Source organism: Lissotriton helveticus, chromosome 11, assembly GCF_964261635.1.
Source record: "Lissotriton helveticus chromosome 11, aLisHel1.1, whole genome shotgun sequence".
In the NCBI taxonomy this organism is placed as follows: Eukaryota; Metazoa; Chordata; class Amphibia; order Caudata; family Salamandridae; genus Lissotriton; species Lissotriton helveticus.
The window spans coordinates 1,083,569,216-1,083,592,717 of NC_136072.1; the positions used below are offsets into that span (position 1 = coordinate 1,083,569,216).

The window sequence follows — 23,502 nt, forward strand, 5'->3', positions numbered from 1 at the left end:
CTCTACTCTGCGCCCTTGCTCTATCTCTAGCAACGCTGTGAAACTCATCTTGCCGCAGCCTCAGGAGGTGAAGGCCTTCAGGGAATACCGTCCGGGTTAGTTCCTCTTCTGACTTCAACACGTCTTCTTCTGCTCTTCCAAGATCAGCCTGCCTCTCCCTCTTTTTCCCCGCTATCAGGGAGAGCGCTTCTCCTCAGATGACAGTTTTGTATGCCTCCCATAGGGTCTGTGAGTAGTCGACCGTATCCTTGTTGTCCTGAAAGTAGTTATCTGTGGCTTTGACAATGCTTTTCCGAGTATTCGAATCCTTCAAATACCATGGATTAATGGGGGCTACTCTACCTGCGCTTACGTAGTCCCACTCCATTCTCAGCCACACAGGGGAGTGATCTGAAATGCCCCATCCCAGATGACGGACTTCAAGAAAAGCATGGGTCTGTGCTGCCGGGACAAAGACATAGTCTATACGTGACAAACTGGGGCGTGCCCCTGACATGTGCGTGAATTGTGTTCTGTCTGGGTTGTGTGTTCTCTAGCCATCCACCAGTCCTACTGTGTCCACGAACTCAGGCAGCCACCTCTGAACGGGTCTGATTGCACGAGGGGGATAACGGTCTAGGTCCCCGGCCATCACTGCATTGAAGTCACCTCCCAATATCAGGACTCCCAGTGGATGTGTCGAGAAAATCAAACCCAGGTCTGTAAACGTTTCCGCCTGTAGGCTGGGTGGGACATATATTGAGACGAATGTAGCCGTCTTCCCTTCCCATTGGCCCGAAACCCCTATGTATCTACCCCGTTTTTCTGTCCATGTGGCCTGTATTGTGAAAGGGAATGAATTTTTGATTAGTAAGCCTACCCCTCGTGACCCTGAGGTAAATACTGCGTGTGTTACCAGCTTATACCCTCCCCTGTTGCAAGGCCATGCATTTGTTTCCGATCAGGTGAATTTCCTGTAAAAGGACCACCTCTGCGGCATGTATTCTGAAAAATTGGATGACCACGCCCAGCTTTATTTTATCCCCCAATCCGTTCACATCCCAACTGAGCACTCTGACCCCTGACCCCTGTCTATGGCTCTGTGGAAGTCGCTCTAGCACTGCTTTCCTCTTTGATGGTGTCAAAGAACTCAAGGTTACAAATGATTCAAATTCAAAGTTAAGAAACAATTCACACCCCTCCCAACTCCCCCTCCCTCCCTGCACCCCTGCTCGCGGCGTTTTCCCATCCCAAACTGGCAGAGTGCCTGTCGCCCTACACACTAAAACTAATATATAACTAAAGGTAGTAAAGAGGAGGAAGACCCGCATTCCGTCCCTCCCACACCAAACCCATGTCAACACAAATAAATTGTCCCTTGAAGATCACAATATAAATCTCAGAACTGCATTAGTGTGGAGAGAGTCTTATGTCCAACTGTGGGGTCTTTTACCCTTGTACCTGATAATGTTCATTTAGTCTGTGAACACATTCGCCGGATCTCAATCTTGTTCCTGTGCCGCCTGATCTCCACCTCGGTCTCGTGTCCCATAGCCTCCGGGGGACGACTGTCCAGCCAGTCAGACGCCACTTCAGGATTGTCGAAAAACCACGCTCTTCCTTCAACCTCTACCCGCAGATGTGCCGGGAACATTATAGCGTACTTAATTCCTTTGTCCCTAAGTTTTTTCTTGACTGCGAGGAGGTTTCTGCGTTGTCTCTGTACCAACCGAGTGAAATCGGGAAAGAAAGAGAGGGTGGCATTCTCATAGAGCACGGGGGTTCCTGTTTGGGCAGCCTGTAGGATAGCGTCTGTCCCTAAAGTTTAGGACCCGTGCAATCATCTGCCGCGGGGGCGCCCCAGGCTTTGGTCGCCCACCTGCGCCCCTGTGTGCACGTTGGAGGGTGAAGAATTTACCCAGTCCCTTGGGCTTAAGGTGTGCTAGAATAAGTTCCTCTATGAACAGATCAGGGGCTTACGATTCATAGAAAGACTTGAGATCGCGTACTTCCTGCTGGAGCTGCGACACATCGTCCGGCAGACTGGCCGTCTTTATGTCTAGGGAATTGACTTTTTCCTTGACCTTGGTAAGATCCGCTCGAATGAGGTTCAATTCTATGGATACCGTGACTAGTTTATGCTCCAGTAATTCAATTTTTTGCCCAAGGGATGACTTGACCCAGTCTATGAACGCCAGAACATCGTGCAAGGTCAGGTCCGAAGCGGGGCACGTGGAATCCCCCCCCCCACCATAAGGGCGTGTCGTGGATCTGTCGGTGAGCCTTTGGGGAGGGTAAATCGATCTAATTTGTTGGTCTGCACTTGCCTCATTCCTTTGGTCGTCCTGGGCTGGTGTTTTTCAGCGTCTGGTTTGGTTGCCATTTTTCCGCCGGTTAACAAGGTACTTCAGTGGTGCCTTCCCCCGGGACCCTGTTGCATAGGTAAGATGCCGGCGAGAACACTGGGGGCAGTCTGCGTGATCGCAGTCCAGCGGAAGTAGTCAGTCCAGTAATCCTCGGGGAGCACTAAGCAAGCTGCAGTACTGGCGCGGGGCAGGGGTGCCCCCAACCTCTCCAGTCCGCCCTTCAGCGCCAGGAGCTAAAGCTCATGTTAATCCGACAACAGCCCTCAAAGTATTGTCCCCACTTCAGCGGAGACCTATTGGGCGGGAGAGGGGGTTGTTCTTCCCGAACCAAGAAAGGCACCCTCCAGCAGAAAATTCCAGGTCCACTTCTCTGCCTCCGGCCAGGAACCGCTGCCTCTCGGCCTATGTGATGCTATTTCTGCCCTTCGTGTCAAAAAACGGCCTCAAGGGGTCACCTCCACCTCAAGGCGCCATTGCCGGTTCACAGCTCCGAGTAGGCCTGTTCAATGGCCACCAGACGCCCGGTTTGGTGCTGTGGAAAACGGCAGCCTCCGGTGTCGGCCTCAGCTGCACCTTCTCTGTTCCGTAGTCTAGGGAGGGGGGGGAAGCCGAGAGCCACTCACCCCAACTCCCTATGCGGATCCGCCGAGCTCCGGTCCTCGCCAAAGCGTCAGAGCAAGCACCGGTGCTGCTGCGCCACCAGATTTTTTACAAACAGTGGTCCTTAGACAAAAAAGGGGGGATTTCAGGAAAATGAATAGACCAAATGGAACTATATTTTTATAAGAAATGTCCAGCCGGACAATTTATTATCTTAATAGAAACAATCATGAGACAATAAAACACAGAGTGTGATAGAAGCAGGACACCAGCCGATGTCAGACTAACACACTGGGGGAACACAAACAAGGGGAAAAAATAGTAGGCAATAACAGGTCATCTGAAAATCGTAAATCATAAAACAGATAATCCACAATATACACATATGCATGTAAGATTAGTGTCAGCTATGCATTTAGTGCATCTCAAGTCGACGACGTTTCGAACATTAAACAATATCGGTTCATCCTCAGGACACAGAATAATTGCCTAAAGAATTAACAATCAGAATTCCCCCACAGTGGAGGAAGGCTGAAGGAAGTTTCAGCACCGGCCACAATTAGGGGCTGTCAATTAGATGAGTCCAAGTCTACATACTATTCGATCGGTCGGGACGATGCCCTCGTTTAGATTTCGAAGAGTAGAAGAGGCAGGACCGCAATGGGGGTCCTTGCAGGCGTGCACGATCAACACGACCACCTATTTCCTCGCCCGGTCTCTGAGAGGAGCGGTCGCAAGGAGGGGGCGGGTCCGAGGACTGCCTATGCACCGCCACGGGGGCCAAATGTATTAATGCGCAGCGATTCCAGCTCGACCGGCGACTTTCAGTCTGGGACGCCGATATCCTCTCTCCCTGAGGCGGCTACAAATCCAATTCAGTCCATGGCTCTACAGCTATGGAAAGGCCTCAAATCACGGAGTATGTAGCTCCGGTTTCCGATGTCGTCGGAAAGCCGGGTTTTCAGCCAGCGACACCGCTCTTTCTTCTCTCTCAGTTGCTGAGCTTGAAGGGCAGGGTAATTGGCATGATGCTGGGCTTAGGGGACAGCAGAGGCGGAGCCGAGGTTTCACACGACCATCTTGGTCCGGCGCTTGGCTCCTCCCCTCCGTAATGCAGGTTTAAGCGGATTATATATCTATCTTACCTGACACAGCAATGCCTGCACACGGTCTACCCTGAGAGGCCTGCAGGATGAATTAGCTATAATGTAATTGTTACTAATTTTGGACATGTCATATGGACCTGTCCTTGATTCGCCATATTTGGGATGCGGTGCTGTGTGAAATGCACACACATGTGAATGCAGACCTTATGATCCGTCACTGCCTGTTGGGGTTGTTGTCTCTCCCTAAGAAGGGAAACAAAATACAGTACAAATTTGCCGACTTGGGTTTCGTATTAGCCCGGAGGCATATGGTAAGTAAGTAAGTACGTAAATTTATGTGCATAGTTGATAAAAACCATTGCAATACAAAAACTTAAAGGTTTAAAAGCAATTCATAGTGTGCATCTTTTTTTTTTATCATTTCTAAAAATTAATAATTTTAAAAGTACATAAATAGAAATGCTGTTGTATTAGGATGCTATCTTATAACAAATTTTGAATCTGGTGTTGGCATTTTCTTTTCCACCACCCTCATGAACTTCACCAGGCTGCAGTTCAGCTGTGGGTCATTAGTGGCAAAGCAGGCAAGAACTGCTTGTCTTTGTGAGCGTAACCCAGGCCGATTAAAATGGTGTTTTAACAAACGCTTTCGTTCTTCCAAGAGTTAATTACAGGAACATAACAGATGCAGCAGATCCTCTGGCGCTGAGCGGCATAGACGGCAGGAGGAGCCCACCTTATCCTTTAGCCAATGCGGAAAATGCTGAATGTAGGATAACAAGCCCAGTCTGTCCTTCAGAAACTTCAGTTTAGTAGTGTTATGTATCGATTTAGATTCCGTATGAATTTCCTGATTCATGCCCTTGTATAGGTACAATTCACATTGCCCTTATATAGGCATAGAAATCCAGCCCTTATTTAGGCATTGTCCATGCTAACCAAATACAGGCATGGCTACTTGTATCCGTTCATCTACGTCACAACGAGTTCTTGGAAAACCAGACTCTTAAGCCTTTAAGACTTCCCCTTGCTTGGATATTGATTTGTCCAAGAACTCATCTGTTATGCATGAACATCTTTTCCTTAGGGGTTCATTCATGACATTCTTATGCCTGACTTTTACGTCAATACTGGCATTCTTAAACACCTTCAAGGTATAAATATACCTTCACTTGATATGGCAGGCCACGGTGCGGTTCAACTACCTACTTGCACGACACGGCTCGCCACAGCAAGTCCTGAAGGAAGTCAACTGACGCACTGACCAGACGCTGCCATCCTCCTCGCCGAGAATCCAGCTCCAGTGTTTCTGATTCTCCTTGTGGGGCGTTAGATATTGAGTCCCGGGAAAGAGATACCAACCTCTCTCATTCTAAAGGTATGGAGCGGATTAGAACCTAGAGAAACTTTTGCCAATTCTTGGCACAACTAAACTACACAAGACTATAGCTAAAACAGCACCTACTTCTTCCCTCGTTCTAGACTTAGGTTAGGTACACTGGGGTAGGATTATTTTAGAAGCACCAGTTGCTTTAGCCAGTGTTATACAAGTATGTATTTTTATATATATATAGCTACAGACCATGCTATCACAATATTATTTTATATTAGTGTTAACGCTGTACGCATTATACTTCGCATCCGGTCTTACAATTGTAGCAGTTCATATCTCTTGCATGAGGAAGAAGACTGTTCAAAAAAACCCTTTTTATAGAAACGCACGTCTCTCTATTTCTGTGCAAACTCTGTAGAAACAAAGCATGCACGATTGACTGAGTGAAACTGTAATCTATTGTTTTCACGACTCTGAAGATGTTGTTACGACTCTAAGGGAAACAAAGTTGTCATGTTTATGTGGTTGTCAGAAACGAATCCCGTCTTGTTCATTCGAGAAAGCTTCTAGTGACCTCTGAGTTAGGTGGCACACACACAATTAAGTTTAATGTACTCGATAGAGACTTACTGACCTCAGTCCTGTCAAATCTATAGTGTATATTATTCCAAAGCGCAGAGCCTATCAGGGATATAGGAACTACACTACAGTCGTTTTAGCATACCCCAAATCAAGGTAGTTCGGTGGTGCTGGTTCTGTGGTGCTGGTATGGAGTACATGTTCAGGGTCATCCAGCCATGTGAACTTTTCGAGAGGGATGCCTTGTCCTCGACCCACGAAAGTTGTTTAACTGTCTTCCTGACCAGTTTTTTAAGCGTTGAGTGGTTTGTAGGAGTATCGCAAAGGTGGTTTAGGCCGGTATTCGCCAGACTGTTGTTGAGGTATTTGGCAGCTGGTGAGGCAGAGTGTTGCTCTAACTTCTTCCACAGATATTCGTTTAGAGTTCCTTGGTTGGATTTCTGCACTTTGTCTCAGGTAGTTATGTATGCCCCCTGACTTGCCAAGAGCTGTTTCTGAACACCAAACTCTAGCCTGATTTGTGCTGGTGAAGTTTGTTTGGGCAAACCAAGAATAATCCTGTATGCAGCTATGACTGTGTTGTCAAGAGTTTTTGCATCTTTTCCTCTCTGTACTTCTCTACCATAAGCAATTGTTGGCAGATGTTTGGCTCGTATCACTTGAGCCAGAGGCAGGAGCGACAGACTGCTTTTCTGAACAGTGAAGTGGCGGCCTTTATCGATTTTTACTCCTAGATATTTATATACTGATGTATCCTCAATACGAGTACTTCCCCAAAACCAGGTAGCTGATTATGTCCTATTTTTGCTGATCGTCATTGTCCTCGCTTTCTCAAGGTTTATGGTCAGTTCATTTGCTTAAGAATAGCCCTGTGTAGCGTTCACAGATGTTGCAAGCCTACCTGTGTATGGCTGATTAGGACTATATCATCCGTATAGAAGAGACACAGTAGTGATAACCCACCTAACCTGGGAGCATGAGAATTACAGTTATTTAATATCGGGACGAGGTCCACTAAAAACAAGTTGAATAATGTGGGGGCTAAGACACAACCCTGTTTGAGCCCTTTAACATACAGTACAAATTTTCCCAGTTGGGTTTCATATTAGCCTCAGAGGCGCATAGCTACACATTGGGCGAGCCCAACTCCACCGATATGGACTAACTGGCTGTCTGATCTCCTGGAGTAAACAGTGGCTGTGTAACGTAGACTCCGGAGAGTCCGTACAGACAACGATGTAGAACAGGGCCTTGACATCTGGAATAGTATGATTACTAAACTACACAGTCATGATATTTAAGGGGAAGATGATTCTGATGACAGTTTATTGGAGGAAAGATCTACTGATCTGCCCTTGCTGGCTGCTGGCCAACTGCCCCCTGACCAGTTCACGAGAATCACTGGCACATCCTCACCCCAAGGTCACCTGCGATCTGAGGGACCAAGTGGAAGGTGCCAGAGTCTGCAGCCCATGAGCTGAGACACTTCTGCAAAGATTGTACATTCAGCATTTGAATGGTTTGGTGTCACCCCCCCCCCCTTTCCCGTGGTCGCGCCTTTCTCTTTATTATTCTTCCCGCCTCCTACCCCACATATAGGAAATGCAATGGCCTTTATTATTGCTGGAGATGTATTGTTTCTTCTTCTATTTTTCTATTTCTTCATTTAAGTTATGGTCTTGGACTGATTGTGGCAGGTTAGCCCCTCATGGAGTTTCTGCTCCTGTGTATTGCATCCTTGTATACCAGTAAACTATATGACCTGTGTTATTCTGAAAAATTTAATAAAAACATTAAACAAACTTTACTATAATAATAAACTGTGTTATTTAATGTGCAAAAAGTTGGATAATATGAGAAACGGTATAAGAGTAGTCTGATTGAGGTAACAAAGTCAGTATACAGGAAACATCTGGTTCCTAGATTCTTCTTAGATGCCAGCGTTGCGTATTATTCTTTACAATTCTACTCCACATAAATCTATTAACTAACTTCACCATTCCCTCGTGAGTAGGGGACTGCTCTCTAACCATAGAGTTGCAGTATGTAATCTTGCCAGGACAGCAACAACAAAAATAATACTCATATATTTAGAGGGAATTGCTGGAGATAAGCAAAGTAATATCAATTTAGAAGAGGTACAAAAACACAGTAGTTTGATAATCTCCTGATATATAGTCCAGCAAGTCTAGATCTTAGTACAGTTAATAAATAGAAAAATGGGTTGTGTCATCGGCTGAAGTAAAGCAGCGATAACAGAGAGCCATTGAGACACACCCAGGCATTAACCTGTTTAGGCCTATAATATAGGTAATAATGTGGAATCAGCACCCATCAAAAAGTATCTTGCATAATGTCTGTTGTTCCTCAATCAAGAATAAAGTTGTTTCCAAATGAACTTGAGTGTGGTTTATTTTCAGTTATTTATTTTAATGTTCAACAATAGATAAAAACGTTCCAATATTACAGCCAGTTTGCTTCTTTTTTTAGCCAACGCGTTTCGTCTCATGAAAGAGACTTCTTCAGGGCTCATAGAAGTATTTTAAAGAAATGTGGTATAAATGGAAGATCCCTCAGTTCAGATACAATTCTAGAGAATCTGTCAATTCAGATTTTTCTCCTGAAGAGACAATAAGGCATGGTAGCCTAAGAGTATGTGGTCATATTGGAACGTTTTTATCTATTGTTGAACATTAAAATAAAGAACTGAAAATAAACCACACTCAAGTACGGACCTGTTCATTTGGAAACAACTTTATTCTTGATTGAGGAACAACAGACATTATGCAAGATACTTTTTGATGGGTGCTGATTCCACATTATGTCTTTGGATTCTGGGCTGTGCCTTGAAAGGAACAGACAGGGTTGTGTTCCTTGGTTTCTGCTGCACCATCACAATACTTAAAAGTCACAGACTGTAACAGGTGCAGGTCTATTGCCTCAACCCTTGTATGTATAAGTGTATCCCTATAATATAGGTCATGAAATGCTTTTAAATGGTGAACCCTAAGTTGTGAGACGTTAAGAATTTCATGACTTAAAATTATACACCTACATATTTCAGCTCTTGCAACCAATTCACCAAGTTTATTGATCCACCTGCGAGCTATATGCTGCAGATTGTCCATCTGTCACTCCTGTAATAAGTGATATACCCAGCCTATAGTATCTTTACGGTTTGAAGTGGCAAATAAATCAATAAAGGTGAATGGACCCAAATTCAAGCTCCTGTTCAGATACTTACAGAACCCTGTATTAGAAACGAGACCAGAGATAAAACAGAATGAAGGACAGAACCTTCATACAACGGTCTTAAAATGTTTTAGCAAAGGGTTGGCCCACTATATAATTTTAATTCTACAGCACTACTGACTTAATCTTGAATTAAATATTTCAATAAATGTAAATATGTTACATTAAAATTATTTTTACCCAGTTTCATTTAAAACAAAATAGATTACCAACTTAAGGCATCAGCTGACTTGGACCGGTCTGTTGGGGAATGCCAACAATGTCCTGTCAGCAAAACTGTGCAAGTCAGTACTCATGAGGATAGATCCCAATTTGGCATAACTGGTAGAGGTGGAAGCTGCCCCATAGCCAATGGTCCTTTGTTTGTGGATCCTTTCGTGAAGGACCTCGGCAAATTCGTAAATACCTTCACCACAGTTGGCAAGGCTCGAAGCGCCATGAAAGACGTTTTTCAACATGACCTTTCACAAGGGCAGAGCAATCTACAGAACAAATGTGCGGCCAGTCCTTATACCAAGGTCCTCCAAGAGCATTTGCCAATAAGAGAAAGGGAATTGGAATGACAATGGCAGAGGCACCTTCTTCCCTGACTGTTCACCCTATGGCTGAGCCAGATACAGCAAATGTGGCTTCAGATGTGGGAGCAAGTTCCGAGCAGGTTGAAATATTACAGGTAAAGCTTATTCAGGTTTCAGAAGTTATTCTGGGGGAGCCACATTCAGTACTTTCTGCACAACTGGGGTTGAATTACACAGGATGTGTGGGTGTTGGAAACCATTCAAGGTTTCAATTTTTATGGGTCCTCATGCAACAAACCCCTCCAAGCCAGTTACTATTTTCCATCATAAAATTCTACACACAGAAATTCAGGCTTTACTAAACAAGTCGGCGAAATATCCAACAACACCTCATGACAGTGTTTTAAGCAGTACTCTTTTTTTTATTGGTAAACTAAACTTAAAGGGAAATCAGTAGTTGGGTCCTTTACAGACATTTCAAGATGGAGAGAATCCATCTTCTAAGACATCTTCTGCATGAGAACGATTGGATGTTTTGTTTAGATTTCAAAGATGCCTATTGAACCATTCCAATCTTCGCCCCTCACACAAGATTTCTACAGTTTCAGTGGTGAAACCTCTGGTAAGAGTCTACCAGGAGAGAGCAATGTGGTGGAATTGGAACTACAGATACTTGCGAAACAGCAATGATTTTAAGTTACAGCTGTGTGTGTTTCGCTATTTTCACAACCTATGGGTGTCAGTGTAAGATCAACCTCTTTGCGTTCCGCCTCGTCCGTCTAAACAGTTAACTGGAGAAGTTTTTAAGCTGGAGGCCAAACCCACTGGCTCTAACAACTTTTACTTTTCTTTAGGCCTGGAGTGAAGCTCTTCAGTATACCTCCATTCATGATGATTCCAAGGAGTAGCTGCTCAAGTGAGGAGGCCGAATGTGGATCCAGTATTAGCGGTTCTGTTACAGAAAATGCAGCCTTTAAGACCAACTCTTCTGGAGATGCTGTGCAAGCCTTTGGTGTGCATTCTTTGGTTTCCGGAAATGTTATCTGATCCAATGGAAGGCTTACAGCCTTTAGTTCCAGCAGGGAATCCACACCTTCTGGCCCAGAGACTTTCAGGAGTCGTTGGCCAATGCCTAGCATTTCAAAGCAAGCAGAATTCTTTGTCCAGCATTCTTGTTCAGACGGAACCCATCAGCATTAAACTTCAGCCTGGAGGAGATGGGTAGATTGGTATGACGAACACCAGGTGGATCCTGTAGGGGCAGATTTACAGTTTGTGAAGAACTTTTTATCATCATTTGCTTCTGAGGGTTTTGCTGATAGGTTTGTGAATAATTTCGAATCTGTCATATCAGCTTGTTATTTACTGATTGAAGGTAAACCAGTAGTGGAACATTCCCTGGTAAGGAAGCTTATGAAGGGGTATTCAGTTGTCTAATCAATCCAAACCACAATATTTTGTTTAATGAATGTTTCCTCTTAAAAGATGTATGGTCGTATACAAAGTTCAGTCGGAGGCAAAAGGTTATGTTTGGAGGTGCAATGGAATCGGCTAATGATGCTTTTAAGGAGTGTTTCAGGACCAAAGAGGCTCTGGATTGTTGGAATAGTATGGCATAGTATGAAGTGCAACGACTTTGGATTTATTTGTCGTTTTAAGCTATGAATAGATTTTGATAACTCATTACTTGCATTCATCATTTGTCAAACCTGGCAACGAAAGAGAATGGATCATGGTGTCTCCAGCAGATATATTGCAAATTGTGTGCTGATTGGTTGGAAGGTTTCAAGGGAAGCATAGTTTATTTTAACTGTTTTCAATGGCTGCTGTAAATTTGTCAGAAAAAAATTTATGAGCATAATACCTGCCTCTGTGCCCTTAATAGGATTGAAGATTCTTGACAAAATAGCTAGAAACTTTTTTCACTACTGCAAAGGCCTGAACTGTGCCACAACTGATAAGGGAATCAAGATATTTAAAGTCTCTAGCAGCCGCTGCCTCTGCAGGTAAGTGCGGTGGGGGGAAGTTGGGCCGGGTGGAGGGATTTTGACAGACGATGACTAGGGAAAATTTATTATTAAATTTTCCCTTGTCATCATACGTCGAAATCCCACCCCCAACCAGCCCCACTGCTCTCACATGAACGGGTCGCGGCTGGTCTCTTGGTTATTCTCAAGGAAATAGAAGCGCTACTCGACACAATCCTATCACTGTGCATTTCTGTCAAAAAAAAGTCAAAGGGTCACAGCCAAAAGACAGCATGCAACTGCATGCACTGACAACGCCACAGACCTCAAGAGAATCAATTTACTCCAGTGAAACAGCCCACCGCATTGCATCATCATCCAAGCTGTGTAATGGCACAACAGCACAGACCAACAGAGCAAGGAAATGGACCAAAATCAGACAAAGTGTCAGTAAGTGATTAAGAATGCAGCTTTCAATACAATATTCTCCATATTGGGACCCACTGAGGCAATATTATTCACAGTCAAAGTGCTGCCAAGCAGATATGTTTAATGGACTTTGGAATGGTATGCACCTACTTTGGCGAGCATAGTACTGCAGACGGTAATGGCCAGTTCCCTTAGGCTGGGTGCGGAGAGGCTGATCCGGATGTTCAATGCCAACGACCCTCCTCCCTCAGGCTGTGGCATAGTCTTCAACCCCTGCCTCCAGCATCTGGAGCTTAATAGGAGGCTGTCTGGCAGTCACCCCAGAAGGATGCTGGCCCGCAGGTCATTCACCATGCATGCCACCAGGACACAGCACTCAGAGTTCTCTTGATCCCTCTCACTTAACATGCAGATCATTCACCTTATCAGAATGGCATGGTCTCTGCTGGCCACCTCCTAGAACGGTCTCATTCTCGGTCTACCAATCTATACATCACCATATTAGCGCTGATCTTTGACTTCATGAAGGCCAGAATCAGTGGAGCTCCTAACCTCCCCTCAGCCCAGATTCACCTTGTAGGCTTTCCTCATGAGGCAAGCCAATTTCAACAATCCTCTGGGTCGGTTTTAGGCGCAGTGGGTGGACCTTTGTCTAGAGTGACACAGTAGGCAAAAAACTATAGGTTGGAATGCTACCCAGAGCATTTGACACTGGTTAGACTATTTGCAAGCCTTCATCCCATCACCTTTTGGGGTCTGATTGCCAGTAGTATGCCTGGAAGCTTGAGACTGGCACAGCTTTCCAAGCCTACTACTGCCAATGATTGTGAATTCCAAAAAGTAGTAACTTTGCTCCCATTCAATGTGATCTACTATGGGTCCAGATTTACTACATTGTTGGTAAGCTGGTCACTATATATATATTTAAAATCCTAATACAAAAAATGAACAAGTTAAAGGCTCATAGTGAAATGAGAACAATGAGAATAACTAACAAAGACTTAGCAGACCCAACTACCAAACCAAGAATACATTTGAGCAGGGTCATGCCCCAAATAATCCTGCTTAAGCTATACCCCTTTCCATCACACCTGAGCCGGGTAGTTCTCCTTGGGAACTCCTGACAAAGGTCTCGTAGAGCACATAGGCCTGGAGTCCCTGTCCATGGATAACCTATTTTTGTATGTATTCTAACTGCATGCACTTTTCTCCATCTCTGTTACAAGAGGCCTTGGTTGTAGAGTTGTCAAATCAGTGAATGAGGATAGAGTTCCATGTTTCTAGTCCTTGCTTTTTACAAATCATCTTATCGAGTGACTGACGGCCCTATATACTAAGTCCGGATTGCAGCTAGAGAAGGGCGTGCAGGCAAAATAATACAGTGAGCCGAGCCATGGGTTTGGTTTCAGTCTAAGAGTCAGTGCATAAGCTGAGCCCTGAAAACTTTTGCCAGGTATATCATGCAACAAACATTAGTGTAAAAATATGAAACAATTTGTTCAAAATTCAGAAAAGTATTACTTGCACATGCAGTAGTTTCACCACAGATAGCCAGAAACCGGTCCTTGGATGCTTGATTCCGGTCTGGGAAAGACATGGCTTGGTAGTTCGGACTGGACTGTTCCCATGAGGCACAGGGTCAGAGCTGATTTGCATATAGCCAGTGTCTAACCCAGGGTGGTGTGGAGTGCAAAAAAAACGATGGATTTAGGCCCAGATCCTTGTACTGGGGTGAATGTATGACATTGTTCTACATTCTGTCCATCAACTGTGTTTTTTGCAAGTTTCACCACAGTACAACAGGATATATCACCGTAGAGCCAGACTTTTAATAAAATGTGCAGTTTTTAGAAACATTCATGGCTCGCTCACCAACAAAAATTCCTTTAGTGAACTAAGAGGTAAGTCAGTAGTCATAAAAATCCTAAATGCGGCTTAGATTCTAGGCTATCTGGTTTTACATTTTGAAATTCAGCCGTCAGATGGGTATCTGTACCTCTCCCGTTTGCATTAAAAGTCACAGAAAAAGTCCAACTCAGATAGCTAACCCGGCTCGAGGCCCCAGACCCAAATAACCAGATGATGCATTTAGTTGTGGGGTGTCACACCCCAAACACCTCCAATTAAGCTACGCCCCGGGGGAGAGGTTAAAGAATTGTGAAGTAAATGCTCTCTATTGCACATGGGACAAGTACACGACTATCACAAGTACCACTTCAGACTTCCTTTAACATAAGAAAAGTATATATATATATGATTTTTAGGATATGACATTCTTGTGAACGCTTCTCACTTAACTATTTTTCAAAATGGAAATAAATACATATTTTTTCGGTCAAGTTTTTGGCTTAAAAACACTGGTTTACAACTAATTGTATTTACAAGTTATGTTTTAATTCACATATATTTTATTGTAGTTTCCGTCCTTAGGGAGAAAAGTGTTGTATTCATTTAGGGGTATATTACCAAGCAATAGCGATAATTATCCCTATTGCTTGGTTAGAGACAAACTTTTACCGCTGAGCTGCGGCGATTTTTATCACAGATAAACCTTGGTATTACCAAGGTTTATCGCAAATGCGATAAAAAACGGCCGCAATGCATGAATATCGCTGAAAAGTCAGCGATATTCATGCATTACCGAGCTAATGCTCTTAGCCATGTTATCCACCTACCATTGGATAACATGGCTAAGAACTGCTCAGGGGCAGGTGTTAGCTTTTGGAGATATTCGCACTTAGCGCGAATATCTCCAAAAGTTGGTAATAGGAGATAGCGATGTTAGCAACTGTTTCCAGTCGCTAACATCTTGGCACGCCCACTTTGCATGTCATTAGTGATAAATGCAAACAAAGTGACATGCAAAGTGGGGCCCAAGATGGTCGCTATCTTCTACTAGCTGTCGCTAATTGGTGTTAGCGACAGCTAGGTAATAGGGAGATAATTTTATCTCCGCTTTCTTGGCTTTTAAAGCCAAAAAAGCGGAGATAAACCCCCTTGATAATATGCCCCTTAATCCGTCTCCTGAGAGATTAAGGGGCATATTACCAACGATTAGCGATATTTAACGCTAACGAGGCTTAGCAACGAATTTTTTAACGCTAAGCATCGCTGGAAATTATCGCAGAGATAACTTGCTATTAGCAAGGTTTATCTCAGAGGTGATAAAAATCCTCGCGCTAACTGCCAAATGAGAGATTATCACTGGAAAACCAACGATAATCTCTCGAAGTTTGGCGTTAGCTTGATGATAGGGGCTCACAACTTAGCCATGATATCCACCTTCCATAGGATATCATGGCTAAGTCAGGAAAATAGCAGGTGTAAAAAAAGCAGTGCTAACCGCGGTTAGCACTGCTTTTTTTATCACTAAACGGGTTGGCGAAATCCTTGATAATAGGAGAAATGTCGCTTAACAACATTTCTCCTATTATTTTTCTCTGGAACGCCCCCTTTGCATCTCATTAGAGATGCAAGGGGAAGCGTAGAGAAAAAGGGTGCTAACATGCGAATTTGCGTGTTAGCACCCTGTTGCTGATAGGGAGATAATTTTATCTCCGCTTTCTTGGCTTTTAAAGCCAAAAAAGCGGAGATAAATCCCTTGATAATATGCCCCTGAGTTATCCTAGTGGTGTTAAGCACGCCTAAAAGTAAGACAGCAGAGCACGTCTAAGAGAAAGACAGCAGAGCAATCAATGAGGTTTGCAAAAGCCCCCAGTCTCTGTGCAAGACGCTCATGCAAAAACTTCAACGAGCCAATTAAAGAACACTTCCGGGGGTCTACCTGAGAGGCGCAATTTAAGCTATGCATGTCAGTCTTCAACTGCCTATCTAACTTTTGCTCTTCGACTGTCTATCTCACTTTTGAAACGTCAAAAGAGGGTTAACAGAGAGAGAACGCGCATATTTCGCCTCTGAGAACTTAACTTCAGCTACCCCTATCGAGCCCAAAGTGGGTGGGGTCAAGCACCTTTACCCAGTGTATCCCTCACGTGGTTCCCACGGACCTTGATATCATTGGCCTGTAGTCCCCGGTTCCCACTGCCCTCACCTGTAAACTGGAGTGGCTCTCCTCTCGGCCCGCGCCGGCTCGCGCTGCCGGGATTACTGGATTCAATAGTACACGGTTCCCAACTCAAATTTTTTGACAATTCCAGAATGTAGCCAATCATCGCACAGGAGGAAGGCGACGCAACAATCATTGGCCCCGCGTAAACCAATCAAAGTGCAGTCTTTCAACAAACACCGACGCCACGTGACAATGGATAGGCAGATCACTAGACTACTACTATCACGGGATGAGCGTTCTGTTTTGCAAAACGACGACGGCATAAAAGAAGGACTAAAGCATAAAATCAGCTGTCCCCTCTAACAAATGAAGCGGCCCTTTTGGAGTGTTATGTGTGTGGCCGATAGTGACATACAGACTATAACTGAACAAACACGTGATGAACGAGTTTCATGTATTTGGTAGATATATGTAGCGCGAACACCAGGTGAAGGTTTTGGAGCGATTTACTCGAGCACCAGTTACACTACACAAGAGCAAGTTCTCCTGTGTTTTTAGGCGCCATATATGTGGCAGTAAAGTGATTCGCCCAGAAAGTTGAGCTGACTCCCCAATTCCAAAGACAGCAGATTTGGCCATAATGCGACATTCCCTGAACAACCCAGCCATGGGTCAGCTCTGACACCGAGCCATGGGTCATCTCTGTCACAAAGGGGCAGATTTACAAGCCTCTTGCGCCTATTTTACGCCGTTGTTGCGTCACTTTTGTGACTCAGCGACAACGCAAAAGATGTGCCATGGTGCGGGGTATTTACAACGTGATGCATCTGGGAGATGCGTCACGTTGTAAAGCCCTGCGCCAGAAGGAGGCGTTCCTGCGTAGGGGGGGCGTTCTGGCGCAGGAATGCCTCCTAAAAGTGGCTGAGTGAAATCTACAAGATTTCACTCAGTCACTCTGGGGCCCATGCTGCGTCAAAACACTGCGCCTGCTTGAAGCAGGCGTAAGGATTGACGCAGCATTAACAAGATAGGGCGCTTCAGAGCACTCCTGGAGCTGCGTCGCACTTGCGACGCAACTCCAGCAATGCGCCACTTTTACGGCACAAATGCGTGACGCATCTGTGCCGTTTTTGCCCCATGGTGCGCCGCATTCTAAATGCGGCGCATCCATGGTGGCGGAGGCATGGCGCACAATAAGTGGCGCATCCCTGCTGATATGCAGGGATGCACCACTTATTGTAAATATGCCCCTAAGAGCCCATATGCACTACCCGAACCTTGAACATTTTTGGCATCTAAATCCTGTAACAAACTTGTTAGAATATGATCTTTATTGAGAGATAAACAAGGACCCCCTGGGTATCACAAATACACAGATTCCTAGGGCAGGGTAAAAACCAATGTGAATACAAAATCCTAGGACATCCACAGAATAAGTGACCATACACGCTGGAACCAATAGAGAAAAAGAATTGTCGGGAGATAATGTGTATATTAAAAAGTATATATATTTAATTAAACATAAAGTAAAAATCATATAGAGACTAGAGTAATAAGTCAAACTATATGATGCAATAAGACATTAACATATTAAAATCTTAAACACAATACATCAAATACATTCATTGAAAAGCAAATACATCATAATAAAAGCGTAAATCCTGGCTAATTTAAACAATTATATACAAGAGGAAGTGTTTACTGAAACAACAATTGCATCTATTACAAATTAATTCAATAGACTCGACGCGCGTTTCGGCAGTAGGAGAACTGCCTTCTTCAGGAGTCGTTGATTAAACTCTGCAAAAAATATTATAGGGAACAATGTTATACATAACCGTACGTATATCTTTTTACAATTTTATTACATTTATCTACTCACATACCTAGTAGTTCATCACAAAATGAAGACTTTTTAACAATTCTATATCTCACCTAGAGGTCCAGACATTTTGATTGGTCACTTAACGTCATATAATAGACTGATATATGTACAACAGTAGTGCAAACCTCAGCTCGACATAAAGAAACGTGTTATAGGTACACTTAATTGTCACAAGCACCATTCCTAGATGATTTCATGATTAGAGACTCAAATATTAGGCTGTTCATACATGATGCATTGTGATCTCACTCCTGGATACATACATATTAAATCACTTACATGTATTCGTGATTTTTGGCATTCCGTTCTAATTTACCAAGGAAGTTATCATCGATTCTTGTGCCATGTAAGTGATTTAATATGTATGTATCCAGGAGTGAGATCACAATGCATCATGTATGAACAGCCTAATATTTGAGTCTCTAATCATGAAATCATCTAGGAATGGTGCTTGTGACAATTAAGTGTACCTATAACACGTTTCTTTATGTCGAGCTGAGGTTTGCACTACTGTTGTACATATATCAGTCTATTATATGACGTTAAGTGACCAATCAAAATGTCTGGACCTCTAGGTGAGATATAGAATTGTTAAAAAGTCTTCATTTTGTGATGAACTACTAGGTATGTGAGTAGATAAATGTAATAAAATTGTAAAAAGATATACGTACGGTTATGTATAACATTGTTCCCTATAATATTTTTTGCAGAGTTTAATCAACGACTCCTGAAGAAGGCAGTTCTCCTACTGCCGAAACGCGCGTCGAGTCTATTGAATTAATTTGTAATAGATGCAATTGTTGTTTCAGTAAACACTTCCTCTTGTATATAATTGTTTAAATTAGCCAGGATTTACGCTTTTATTATGATGTATTTGCTTTTCAATGAATGTATTTGATGTATTGTGTTTAAGATTTTAATATGTTAATGTCTTATTGCATCATATAGTTTGACTTATTACTCTAGTCTCTATATGATTTTTACTTTATGTTTAATTAAATATATATACTTTTTAATATACACATTATCTCCCGACAATTCTTTTTCTCTATTGGTTCCAGCGTGTATGGTCACTTATTCTGTGGATGTCCTAGGATTTTGTATTCACATTAGAATATGATCTTTATACATGACAACATTTTAGAACAGGAAGATGGGAGATTTCGAAAATAAAATCTAGCTCACCTCTCCCCCCAATAATGAGTGCAACCAACCACTATTACTTTAGTCCACCATAAACAAACATTTGCAACTAAATAGGTCTCGCATTTGCGAGAGTTTACGGTATTGGCATTGTAAATGACAAGTCTTTTATTTATCTGTTTTGATAATCAACACATAAATAAAAGGCATTGTCATTTACAATGCCTATAGCTGGAACTCTTGTAAATGCGAGGTCTATTTAATTTCAAAGAAGCGGCTGCTTGACAGTGAAAGCGAGCATGGCACGCTGAATGTTACAGGAAAGCATGTTGTGTCTGCAGTAGGAGAAGCTCATTACAGAAAATAGTGCTTACAGAGTAAAGAAGACATACTGCGTAACAACAGAAGTAAAAGGGCCTGTCCTCATGGGAAGACAAGGCAGTACTAAGGAGGGACTAACAAGCCAATTAACAAATCTGAAGCCAGCATTTACAAAGAACAATGACACAAGCCAATGAAAAATATAGGCGGAGAGTGGGCGGAGCTTCAGCTCCATTATCGAATACAGCATGCCTCGCAGAGCAGCGCATGCTCTGCCAAGGCTCAACCTAATAACTGAAATGACTGCATGGAATGGTTTACTTTGAGCACACAAAACTAACTCCAATAACAAACAGTAATAAATAACACTGAACTAAACATTGACCTTGAGCTGCCCAGCATACATTGCTTTAACACCTCGTCAGGGATAGTAGGCGCTATATAAATATAATTACAATACAATATTTCCCCCATTGACTTCTACTGGAGCAGAGGCGATTTCAGGCATGAGACAGATAAAATAACTCAATTTCTGGCTTTAAAAATCAGCAGTCTCCCTCCTGAATCGGTTCCGTAGGAATGCACTGATCAAATTTCACCTCAATACTTTATATTATATCATTGTGTTGAGAGTATTTATTAAAAGTGAGAGTTTTTAAACATAAACTGAGACACATTCCTGCCTCCCCTTATTGACAACACTATTACTGAACATCAGTTGTCATGTGTACCCTACGTTTGGCCTAGATTCTTATTAGATAAAGCAGCATTTTAAGCTATTAAATAGAAGAGAGGTTTATGTAAGAGCACACATTTAAAACTCATATGCTATAATGAACAAAAAGGAGATTTCGTGACATAAGTACATGCGGCTCACACAATTTGGTCAAGCAGGAAAGCCAATATTGGTCCCAGATTTTCCAGTTTCCCACTATGCGATTCAGCCACTAAATGGGTATTTGTTTTTGACATCAAAAGTTAACGCTTTGTTATTCTCGGATGATGACATAAGATCCTGAGTGATCACAAAAAACACAGTTTATTTTTGGCAGCTTTACATAGAGTAAATCTTGCCCAAAGACATAAGAGCCCTTCATAGCAGATACAGACTATATCAGGGGCTATTTTTCCAGCACAAGGAAATTTGCCAGGACTCACAGGATGCTAAGCCAGGACCAGCATTTGAACCTGTTTCACTTATATTACAGGTGTCAGCAGTTGTAGATACTAGAAGGACATATCAGCTCTGTGAATGCTTGGCTTGTTTTGGCCCTGTGAGGGTGTTTTTAACAATTAGAAAATATTGGTTAATTTAGATGTGTTTAAGTTAGCATGACCAGGCTCCAACCACCTTGCTTTGACATCATTTCATATTTGCAGGAAGTGCACTTCTTTAAAAATGTGAATGAGCACTCTCCACCTGCATGTATTTCTCAGTGGGCTTTTCCATTTCAGAAATTCAGCAAAACAGAAGCTTGGTTTGTAGTGTTGTTTACTGTATTGATAAATTGTATTAATGTGACTTTCACACAAGGAAGCCATGTCCAGGATTTTCCTCTATTTTGCAATTTTCAAGGCCCTTTTTACCTAGGCTTGAGCTAAAGAGCATGCAAACGTCGACAAACTTACCATTTCTTCCTGAATCAAATTGGACCGAATTAAGCTCAGACAGTCTCTAGAGACCTTATGTTCTCGACCTTAGCGTGGTGTTCTCGTGGACTATGTTGCTTTGATAATGCTTTTATATATAAAATAATTGTGAACTCTGGTTTGAATTGTTCCTATTTATTGTTCTCATTTATAGTTTACACATCACCATGGCACTGCACGAGCACTATTGCACTTACCCTGGAGCACCTCATTGTAAATAAAATTGGTGCTGCTGTCCACAAGTAAAACTTAAGTTACAGTCCCTGGGTACACTGTGTCCCATATAGGAAGGACTTATCGGTAAATATGCCAATTAGGGTAATACCAATTTCTCCATGATGAAAGGGGGAGCACAGTCGGTTTATCACAGGTTAGCAGGGGTAAAAATGCACAGAGCTCTATTGCCAGAATAAATATAGGGTCCTGTAAAAGAAAGAAAATCCAGGGTGACCCTGCAGAAAGTGCACATTCCCAACACAGAGACTCCAGTTGGTGCACCTGTCCATGAAATACTGGTGGACCACGTGTTTGTCGCTTAAAGAATGGCATAAAATTACTGCAAATGATAAAAAGTTGCAAAATCCTATGAATGGTACAAATGATGTGAGAAAGATTGAGAGTTTAAGGCTTGTCATGTTTGAGCTCAAGCCACAGCTAACACCTGCACAGTTCGAAGCACTGAATGAGGGGGAGTATGTGGCGAATGAAAAAAAGACATAAGAAAATGCTGAAGGTTCAGATTGAAAAAGTTGTTAACCATTGGTTGGATGTGAGATTGAGTTTGCAGAAGTAGGTGCGGAGAGAGAATGTGGTGGAGTCTGAGGGGTGTTTATCACAATTGCCAGTGATTTAGGCAAAAAGAAAACAAAAGACAATAGCAAATAAAAATAAAGATGACAAAAAGAATGTAAAGAAAGAGAATGATAGTGATTTTGAGAGAGACAATGAGCCCATCAATTGTCTTATTCTGCCCCTCTTTGGAAAATAAGTCCAAGTTGTAGGCATATCAAATAAACAAGTGACTAAAAAACTTGTCAGCAACCGTCCCAGTTAAAACTGGTTCAACTGTTAGTAATTGTGAGTTAATAATTAGCAAGATAAGTACATTTAATTTGTTGGAATGTGATTTTGTGCAATTTAAATTGCGTTATTTACTGCACAAGGGATGGTGTTGGTATTCAAATAAAGGACAATGACATGGACTTTAAAATAAAACCACAAGAGACAAAGGTTGGATAGTTTCCAGTTCTCACAACAGAAGATTTATCTCCAGATTTAGGACGCACAGTGAAAAAAAAAGGCTTGACATTTTACAGGAAAAAAAATCGGTTGATCAAAGGTGCAGAGCCAGTACAAATTACTAAAACTGAATGCAGTCTGTCCCTTCACTCCAATGTAGGCTTACTTCTGATGCTGAGGAATGGGATTGCGCCTGTCATTGATAAAGTGAGCAGTGCATTCTGTTTTTGGAATATTTATGCGTTTTATAATTTCTATGGCAACAAGATAATAAACAGACATAATACAACAGCCACAATTCCTTGGTTCTGTAATATTAGATACGGTTACCGCTGGATCTCCCTTTGCTCCGGATTCTCCATTCAGTTCACCAGTGTCCATCATCATTGTTCCATTTTCTCACTTCTGAAGTTAATTCCCTTCCCATCCTCCCAATATTTTCTCCAGTTTTTTCATACACCCTCGCCCTTTATATATTTCCTTTTCCATCACTTTACAGAATTAAATTCCGGTTTCCCAATTATGGTAAGTTGGGGGGTCCCAGAACACCACCCCTGCACTTGTTTTGCAACCGTGCATTTCATAAATATCAGTTGTTTTTGGTATCGTGAGTGGTCAGTTGGGCCCCACACCCCCAAGAGTGCCAGCTTTGGCATCAATTCCAATGGTAACCCTGTTGCTTCATCCAGTGATGTTACTATTGCCCCGCAGTTTGTTTGAATGCGGGGGCAGCTCTAGATTGTGTGTAAGAAGGTGCCCTCTAGACCACTTCCTCTAAGGCAATCACCTTTATCTGCTCTTCCTATCTTGTGCAGCAGGGTGTATGTATAATACACCCTGTGTAGAATCTTTATCTGAATCAAACTAAAACGTGCCTTTATTGCTACTTGTGCAGGGATTTCCTGCGCCTCCCGCCTGTCTTCCTCATCTAGGTCTCCAAGATCCTGTTCCGATTTATCTTGAAATGCCATTAGGGTTGGCTGGGTGTTTTTCATTATTGTACCTTATGTCAGTCAAATCAATTTCTTATCGACTAGCTCATCTATGAGTTTAGCGCACAAGGGGGAGTCCTCTTGTGTTTCCTCTTCTATTGACACACATTCCTTTAGAGCATGTCATAATTGAG

The 23,502-nt window shown here is 42.8% G+C and overlaps 1 protein-coding gene across 1 annotated transcript in view; it reads right to left on the reverse strand.

The window, feature by feature from the left end:
• Nucleotides 1–16,321, reverse strand: part of LOC144792572 (uncharacterized) — a 283,419-nt gene extending 267,098 nt beyond the window's left edge. The window contains exon 1 of the mRNA XM_078667671.1: nt 16,181–16,321. The gene's annotated coding sequence lies outside the window, so the exon portion shown is untranslated. The remainder of the gene's footprint in view (nt 1–16,180) is intronic.
• Nucleotides 16,322–23,502: the final 7,181 nt, after the last annotated feature.